General features: G+C 41.7%; 1 protein-coding gene across 1 annotated transcript in view; it reads left to right on the top strand.

Moving 5' to 3' along the window:
* LOC311056069 (voltage-dependent T-type calcium channel subunit alpha-1H-like) overlaps positions 1-9,615 on the top strand; it is a gene marked incomplete at its 3' end in the record, with an annotated part of 190,479 nt that overhangs the window by 60,222 nt on the left and 120,642 nt on the right. The gene's annotated exons all lie outside the window — the stretch shown is intronic.

Consider the following 9,615-nt stretch of genomic DNA (forward strand, 5'->3'; position numbering starts at 1 on the left):
GACGTTTTTAATGCATAGTATAACTATCAGCAAAATAAATAAATATAGAATTTCAGGATTCAGACTCTGGTGTCTAAAAAACATATTGACAGGAAAAAAAGCCAAGGATAAAATGGTGAAATCAGCTGTGCACACAGGGCGGGCATCAATGCCACTGTGGCCTTTTGGGTGCATAATTCTTTCAAGGCCATAAGGCCAAAAATGAGGGGCAACGTGGCCATGGCCTTCATGGAAACTGAACCATAACAAGATAGTCTGTACCAAGACAATAGCTATAGGCCTATAGTGGAGACATTTAGGCTCTAACAAGCGGTCAAATTTCATAATGTATTGTAGAAGTATTATAAGTGATGGTATGACATAAAGGTTAGATATAAGCAGCCATATAACTTCTCCCTCAATGGCCTCTGTGAAACTCCTGCCCTGATAGTGAGGCTTTTAACTCTTTAAGGCCTGAGACCGATTCTACAAATACCCTCTAAATCCCAACAGTATTCTGAAAAAAACGTATGTTTCTATATCAGTGGTGCTCAAACCTTTTCATGTCAAGGAAAAAAAAACAAAATGACATGTATTTGGCCGCCGACCCCCATCTGAAAATATTTTGTTCCAGGGACCCCCCAGAAGCAAAGATTTGAGTTACAAATGTTCGCTTTATAATCGTGAAAATGTGCAAATCTTTGAATATATTATAATCAAAGATTTGCACATTTTCACGATTTTTCATTATTTTTGAATAGCCAAAGTGTAAAATAATGTTTTTTTTTTAGCTCAAATCAAAAAATGTCACAGATGCGTTCCAGGTCTTAATGGGCTAAACGAACACTGAGGATTTTTCTGTGTGTATGAAAACATGGTTATGTTATCTACATGTCTCCTGTGTGGTGACCCCCCCCGTAGAGAAGGACATGGTCTACCTCAAAGGGTTTCTCCATTAATTATGTATAGAAAGTCATATTTCATTCATGACAACACTGTGCTTCCATGTCAAACACAGAACAGGAAGTTATTAATCCATGAGGGTCTCATGGCGCCTTTTGTTACATATCACAGCGGAAAGCTTGTATCTCCTCATATTCACATTTTTACATATATGTTGTTTTTTTTGTACCTTTTTTTCTCCCCAATTTAGTCGTTATGCCATTTAATTCCTCCCCACACACATTGCTGTGTGTCGTCGCTGCTGTTGTATCCTATACTGACCAGTGGTGTAAAGTAACTAAGTACATTTACTCAAATACTGTACTTAAAGGAGGAGTTCACCCAAAAAATGACTTATTTTCTATCAATTACACACCCCATGAAGCCTTGATTTCATGGATTTATTTTATTTTTTGTGGCATTCCTAAGACAATAATTTGATGTCCGTGTGTATTTCCGGTAGGAGACACAAATAATCTACTTTGTGTCTCCTACCGGATACATTAGCCGGTAGGAGACGGGAATCAAATTATTAGCTTAGGAATGCAACAAAAACAAAAAAGAATCCATGGATTCAAGGCTTCATAGGGTGTGCAATTGATAGAAAATAAGTCATTTTTTGGGTGAACTCCTCCTTTAAAGTATTTTTTTTAGGTATATATTTTTTACTTTACTGGAGTATTTCCAATTTTCTGTACTTTTATCTCTTACCTCCACTACATCTCCGAAACAAATATTATATTTTTACTCCACTACGATTATTTTAAAACTCTAGTTAATTTGTAGATTTTTATTATTATCACAAAACATACATTAACTCATTTATATACATTTCGGCCATTTGAAAACAGCAGATCTACAAGCTCACAATGCGTCGCGATGCGACGCATTGTGAGCTTGTAGATCTGCTATTTTCTAAAGATTTGTATACATTTTAAAACTTGTGAAATGGGACCTTCTGCACTTTTTACACTTTTGTACTTTAAATATATTTCGATACCTATACTTGTGTACTCTTACTCAAGTAGATATTGAATTCCGGACTCTTGCTTGTAACAGAGTATGTCTACGTTGCAGTATTGATACTTTTAATTAAGTACAAATATTTGAGTATTTTTTCCACTTTTTGCTACTGACTCACCTGCCAGTGAGGAGCCCCCACCGGGAGGACGTAGAGCCTTCGTCCTACTCCTCCCCCCCCCCCCCCCCTGCTGACAGGCTCCGCACCTCCAGCCCGTGGGAATACATGCAGAGACAAATATCTCCCTCCTTGTGTTGGTGTAGAAGCTCGACAAAGCCACATTTTTTTAATCCCACGACTTTGTAACCCTTTTTCACCCGGTACCAATTATTAAAGTGATCCTGTGAATCACTTCTAGAGAGCCATAAAAATCTTCTCTTATGGGGGTCCCTGGCTTATCTTTTCAAATGGGGGTCCGCGGTCTAATAAGTGTCTATTTGGGGGTCCTTGGCACGAAAAAGTTTGAGAACCACTGCTCCGTTGGATCCATTAGAACACACAGTAGGTTGTTCTTCTTCTTTTTTCTCCCCCATTTTCCTGAAAAACCCAACGGTTTTCGTGAACATACTTGGTTTCCGCCCGACAGACAGACGGGGGACCGCACGAAGGATGCATCGGTTATGGTTGCCATGGCAATATGCATCCTTCCTGCACAAGTAGGTCATCGGTCTGACGGCTGGGCCAGAGGAGAATTAACCTTCTACGGAAACTCAATTATTCTGCTGCCAGGACCTGGTTCAATCCATCCAATGTGTTCTATCAATCTGTTATTATTGTTATTATCACGCTGTCAGGACCTTGTCAGACACATTTTGCTTTTCTTTCTTTCCCCAAGATAGTTTTTGGGCTTTTATTGAATGGTACAGTGGAAGAGTGACAGGGGGGGGGGGGGAGAGAGAGAGAGAGAGAGAGAGAGAGAGAGAGAGAGAGAGAGAGAGAGAGAGAGAGAGAGAGAGAGAGAGAGAGAGAGAGAGAGAGAGAGAGAGAGAGAGAGAGAGAGAGAGAGAGAGAGAGAGAGAGAGAGAGAGAGAGAGAGAGAGAGAGAGAGAGAGAGAGAGAGAGAGACTAAAGTACAACAGTAAAAGTGCTCATTTTGCAGATGGTCCCATTTCACAAGTTTTATAATGTATAAAAATCTTTAGAAAATAGCAGATCTACAAGCTCACAATGCGTCGCATCGCGACGCATTGTGAGCTTGTAGATCGGCTATTTTCAAATGGCCGTAATGTATATACGGCTGAAGTGGGTATGTTTTGTAATGATAATAAAAATCTACAAAGTAACTAGTAACTAAGGGAGGGAGAGAGGGAGAGAGAGAGAGAGAGAGAGAGAGAGAGATGCAGCAACGGTCGTCGTCGGGCTCGGGAATCGAACCCGCGACTCACTGGCCAGGGGTTGGCAACCTTTTAAGTTTTTATTCTCTACTAGTCAGTCAGGGTGGCACATCATCAAGTTTCATTATGTGAATAATTCCAACACATTGTGACTCCATATCCTGTACATGACAACCTGGATTTTCTCTTCTTCTTCTTTTGAAATATTGTCTTTCAGATGTGGATATAATGATCATTATAGCAATAACCCATCTATCCCCCAGACTCCCTCCACAGTCAGAGTTCACACTTTGAATTAATATAGAATTATGTGCAGGATGTAATTTGCATACAGATTGGAACGGGACTTTATTTAATTGAATATATGTGTGTATATGTGTAAGATATGTGTGTGTGTGTACTGTATATATATATATATACACACACACACACACACACACACACACACACACACACACACACACACACACACACACACACACACACACACACACACACACACACACACACACACACACACACACACACACACACACACACACACACACACACACACACAGAGAGAGAGAGGGCTGGGCAAAAACGTAGCTATATTTGCACACATTTTCACGATTTAAAAAAAAATAGCTCGGCACCGAGTGCCGTGCCATGAGCTTGTATATCTGCTATTTTTGAATAGCCAACAAAATCTAAAATGACTCAGATGCGTCTTTTCTCTCACAATTATGCCAGCGTGCCAGTTGACAATGTTGGCACCTGTGATGACCAATTATATGAAGACTAGTCCATACCCGTGGGGGGATATGCGCACATGATCTGGCAACCCGGGAGGCAGTTCGTCCCATAGCTCGTGGGGCCATCCCACAGCTGGGCAGCCGTAACCATGGCAACATTCTTTTACACAAAAACGCTAATAAACAACTGAGATTTTTTCAAGTGAACATTTTTAACTCAAATATTTCCTTCTGGGGGTCCCTGCAACAAAATATTATCAGATGGGGGTCCGCTGACAAATACATATACTTTTGGAGGTCCTTGACATGAAAAAGTTTGAGAACCACTGATATTATAGCTACATACGTTGTTTCAACAAAAAAAAACTGTTTTAGAAGACATTTGGAGAATCCCCAGAAGCAAAGATTTGAGTGAAAAAAGTTTGCTTTAAGATTAGCAACATTTTTTTTGCAGATCTACAAGCTCGTAGCTGTCAGGCACACATGGAAAGGATGCAGACACAGAAGGCACTGAAACAGGTTTTATTCACACAACTTCTGAACAAGCAAGGGGCAGGCAACATCTAAACTGTGTGATGCAAGGGGTCAAAATCCAAGGGATTCAGAGAAGGCAGAGGTACCGGCTGGACAAAAACCTAGTCTAGAAAACAAAACACAGATCAGTAAGGGCAACAACTTGGCTTTGAAACTTGGCTTATAGAACAACGCTTGAGAGCTAGGGAGGGAAACACAAGACAATCTGGCAAGGGACTGGAGAGAGACTGAGGCTTAAAGGACAACTTCGTTTTTACCACAAGGGTTATTTTATTAGTTTGTAATGATAATAATTAAAAGATGAGTGTTAAAAAAAATCATGCATGGCTTCTTTTTTTTTTTTTTTAATATCCCACGATTTTGTAACCCATATTTTTTCACCCAGTGCCAATTGCCTATGTAATCCTGGGCGCTACTCTCCCTCTGCCAGCTTAGGGAGAGCCCAAGCTGAAGCTCATGCCTCCTTCCATGCATGATGAGCAAGCAGGCCGCTTCTTATCACCTGACAGGGGGGAGTTTCCCTGGTAGGACGTAGCTTCTTATCACCTGACAGGGGGGAGTTTCCCTGGTAGGACGTAGCTTCTTATCACCTGACAGGGGGGAGTTTCCCTGGTTGGACGTAGCTTCTTATCACCTGACAGGGGGGAGTTTCCCTGGTTGGACGTAGCTTCTTATCACCTGACAGGGGGGAGTTTCCCCGGTAGGACGTAGCTTCTTATCACCTGACAGGGGGGAGTTTCCCTGGTAGGACGTAGCTTCTTATCACCTGACAGGGGGGAGTTTCCCCGGTAGGACGTAGCTTCTTATCACCTGACAGGGGGGAGTTTCCCTGGTAGGACGTAGCTTCTTATCACCTGACAGGGGGGAGTTTCCCCGGTTGGACGTAGCGCGTAGAAGGAACGCGTTATTCCAACCAGTTCCTTTCCCCTCCATCAGACAGGGCGGCTGACCAGGGGGAGGCAGTAGAGAGACCAGGATTACTGCATGTTTTTGTGAGGGTATTAACTACCCTAGGAGACACGGGGAGAACATGTAAACTCCACACAGAGTAGACCCTTTCACCAACCCCACCTAGGGGTATGGGCACTGATGACGCGGAGGAGAGAACACGCCCACATCGCCCATGTATGGCTTTCTATCGTTATAGTGATTTGAGTGATTTTTAGTCATGAACGCAGCCTCCAATTGCCGTGAAACTTTTTACGCACATCCCCACTAGGCCAAGGAAGATATGCCACCCTACATTTTTTAAATCAGCCTCATGGTGGCGCTGTAACTGGCAGATTCACGTTATGGCCTATACAGTTCAAGAGTTATAGGCCAAAACGTGAATATGCCTTTAACAGCGCTATTTACCAACGGAATGCCCCCGCCCCCAGTTAAATTATAATTATTTATATTGGGTGCCAAAAAACTGGCTCCCGTCCGCTCCCATTCTATCTCCTTTCAAAAAAACTCCATATTTCCTTAACTTTTTACAGTGGGGAATACGAGTCATTTTCGATCCGAGCTATAACTCCGCCATGGTGACTCGCGTGAGAGATGTTATTGTTCCAGGCGTTAGCCAGGACCATCCACCATCGTGCACGCATTTATTGTTTACAATCGGGTGTTTGTCGTGGAGTCTGCAGCTCTAAACAGCAGAGATCTCTGGCACTTGACTCAACGTCATCTGATTTAATAAAACTCTGGCACCGAATGTGCTAAGTACAATGTTGAGGTATTTTTACTTTAGCGGAGTATTTCCAGTTTTCAGTACAAATTTTCTTCTACTCCACTACAGCTCAGAGGCAAATATTGTACTTTTACTCCTCTACAATTATTTGAAAACTTTAGTTACTTTGCAGATTTTGATTAATATTACAAAACATACATTAACCACTTTGCGACACCTGTCAAAGACGTCCGTCTCCTATCTTAATATTTAGAGAAAAATTAAAGAAACAAAAAACAACTCAAACTTTTGCGTCCCCCCCCTCCCCCCCAGCTTCAGCCCACATTGACGCCATTGAAACTTACATAGTGCAGCTTTAACATTGAGTATTATATAATGTACTTTAAGACAATGTGAGCTCCATATACAAGCCTCTTCCGGTTGTTGTTGTTTTACCGTGAACACAGTCCATTAAAAGTCCCTCCCCAGTCAGAGGGATTCCCTGCAGAACTCAAACGTCCTTCAAGCTCATTGTAAACAGTGTTCACACAGAGCAACGCACATTATAGAGACCCAGGAGAGAGACACTGCTCCTTTCTGTTGGAAAAAATGGGCCAATTCAGCAGTGGTGGCAAAAGTAATCAAATGTTTTTGCTTAAGTAAAAGTATCAATACTATGCAATGTAGAAATACTCTGTTACAAGTAATAGTCCGGGAATTACAAATTTACTTTTAGTAAAAGTATAAAAGTATTGGTATCAAAATGTCTAATTATGCAGAATGTCCCATTGCACAAGTTTTCAAATGTATGAAATGTATTTAAAAAATCCTTTGAAAATAGCAGATCTACAAGCTCACAATGTGTCGCATCGCGACGCATTGTGAGCTTGTAGATCGGCTATTTTCAAATGGCCGAAATGTATATAGGGCTGAAGTGGTTAATGTATGTTTTGTAATAATAATCAAAATCTCCAAAGTAACTACTAAAGTTTTCAAATGATTGTAGTGGAGTAAAAGTACAATATTTGGTTCTGAAATGTAGTGGAGTAGGTAGTACAGTAAGTATTGAAATTGGAAATATAAAAAAAAGACCTCAAAATTCTTCCTATAGGTACAGTACTTGAGAGTAAATGTACTTAGTTACTTTCCACCACCGCAATTCAGCAGTGGTTCAGCCATCTAGTATGGATGGAGGCCTCCTGGTTCACCTCCTCTGGGAGGTTTTTTTCTGGGCACCTCCCCACAGTGGGGAGGAGGCCACGGGGCGGGCAGACCATGAGGACCAGATGGTAGAGGATTATATCTCCACACTGGAGGCCTGGTGGGGAAAGCCTCAGGATTCCCTGCAGTCAGAGCTGACTGATCTGGGATTCTCTGCTGGAACCAGGGACGTGCACAGATAGACTCTAGGTGGTGCTAGAGCACCTGTCCTTTGCCCTCTTGACCAGAAGTGCCCTTTTGAAAAAAGAAAAAAAAGTTAGTTTTTTTTTCAGTTTACAGCAGGGGTCTTCAACAGGGGGTCCGGGACCCCTAGGGGGTCCTCAGAGTTACTACAGGGGGTCCGCCAAATCTTTATGTGATATGATTTTTCTTTTTACCATAACCACTCGAAACCTAGCATCCCTTTTATGAGGAGAACTTTAGCCAAAAATAGCAGATCTACAAGCTCACAACGCCTCGCGCTGCGAGGCGTTGTGGGCTTGTAGATCTGCTATTTTTGGCAAAGAGGTATAGGTGTAGAGGGAAAAAAGAGCAGACCAAGTAAACAAAAAAAAGTAGAACTTACTTGAGCACCTGCCCCTCAAAATGTCTGTGCACGCCACTGGCTGGAACTGTTACCTCTGCTGCTGCCATCCCACTCCCGGGTACAAGAGGATGAAGACGGATGGACGGGGAGCGCCGATGGCTGTGTGGTCAAGGCGCGGACCACATAGGCTCTGATGCCTTACGTGTTTAAAGGACGACTTCACCGATTTTCAACCTATCTTCATATAATTGGTCCTCACTAATACTCATGAGAAAATGGTACTATTTTTTTTCTACTTGGTCTGTGTCTCATAGGAGGGCTGTGGACAGTCCAGAAACCCGTCTACCAGTGACATCATCGTTAGGCATGATTTTTTTTTCCAACAAGATTTCACATTTCTTATTTAGATTTGTATTAACACGAGAACAATGGCTTCTTTTATTGCATTGCAACTTTCCAGGAATAGAAAGCCTGCAAATTCTATTAGCTTGGATTCCCCATTGATGATGTCACTGGTAGAAAAAAAAATTGTACCATTTTATCATGAGTATTAGTGAGGACCAATTATATGAAGATAGGTTGAAAATCGGTGAAGTCGTCCTTTAAGGCATCACAGCGTGTCCCAGGTTCGTGTCCCGAACCTGGCGGCGGAGTGGCTGCATATCATCGCCCGACTCTCTCGCTGTCTCCCGTCTCTCTCCACTGTACTCGTCTTAATAAAGGCAAAAGGCCCCAAAACTAATCTTTAAAAAACAAGAAATGACATATATATATATATATATATATATATATATATATATATATATATATATATATATATATATATATATATATATATATATATATATATATATATATATATATATATGTATCAGCTTACAGCAAGCTAACCCCCTTGAAAAGTGCTGTCAACTACACTGTTTCAGAGACAGTGATAGAGAGCGAATGTCATTCTTATTACGCTGACAACGTCGTCAGATGGGGGAGGGGTGGTCTCGATAAACTCCTAACTGTATCCGATCATTTCAACTCACACATACATGAACACAAAGAGCTGTTTCCGTGTCCGCTGTAGACCAGATATGCAAATTCCAAAGCGAATTGGACACCGTTTCAAACACTAAACACACTATTTTTACAATATAAATTGGGGTCCCAGAGATAAAAATGCCATTAAATGGGGGTCCGTAGCCTGATGCATGTCAAACTGGGGGTCATTGAAATTAAAATGGTTGAGAATCACTGCTAGAGCCGTAAAACATCTTTTGTTATGGGGGTCTCTGGTATATTTTTTGAAATGGGGGTCCGCGGGCTAATAAGTGTCAATTTGGGGGTCCTTGACATGAATAAGTTTGAGAACCACTGCCATAGACATTGCATGTTTAGATCCCATATGCTGCGTATAGTTGTTATTCTGAGAGGACATGGGAAGCCATTGGCTGGCCTTTTACTAAAGCCAGCCAATGAGGAAAAAGTGATGACATAGTGACGTCTAGTTGGAGCGTCTCTTTACTGATCGGCTGTGCAAGCTGACACAAATAAGATGGATGGATGGATGGGCAGTACACAGACAAACATAGCGTACATGTTTGGGTACTTTGTCAGCATTACATACGTTGCTATAACGGTATAATGCTGAACAAGGCTTTGTGCAGAAACACATGCGTTGT

Source organism: Gymnoscopelus microlampas, assembly GCF_963454915.1.
Source record: "Gymnoscopelus microlampas genome assembly, chromosome: 2".
Taxonomy (NCBI): Eukaryota; Metazoa; Chordata; class Actinopteri; order Myctophiformes; family Myctophidae; genus Gymnoscopelus; species Gymnoscopelus microlampas.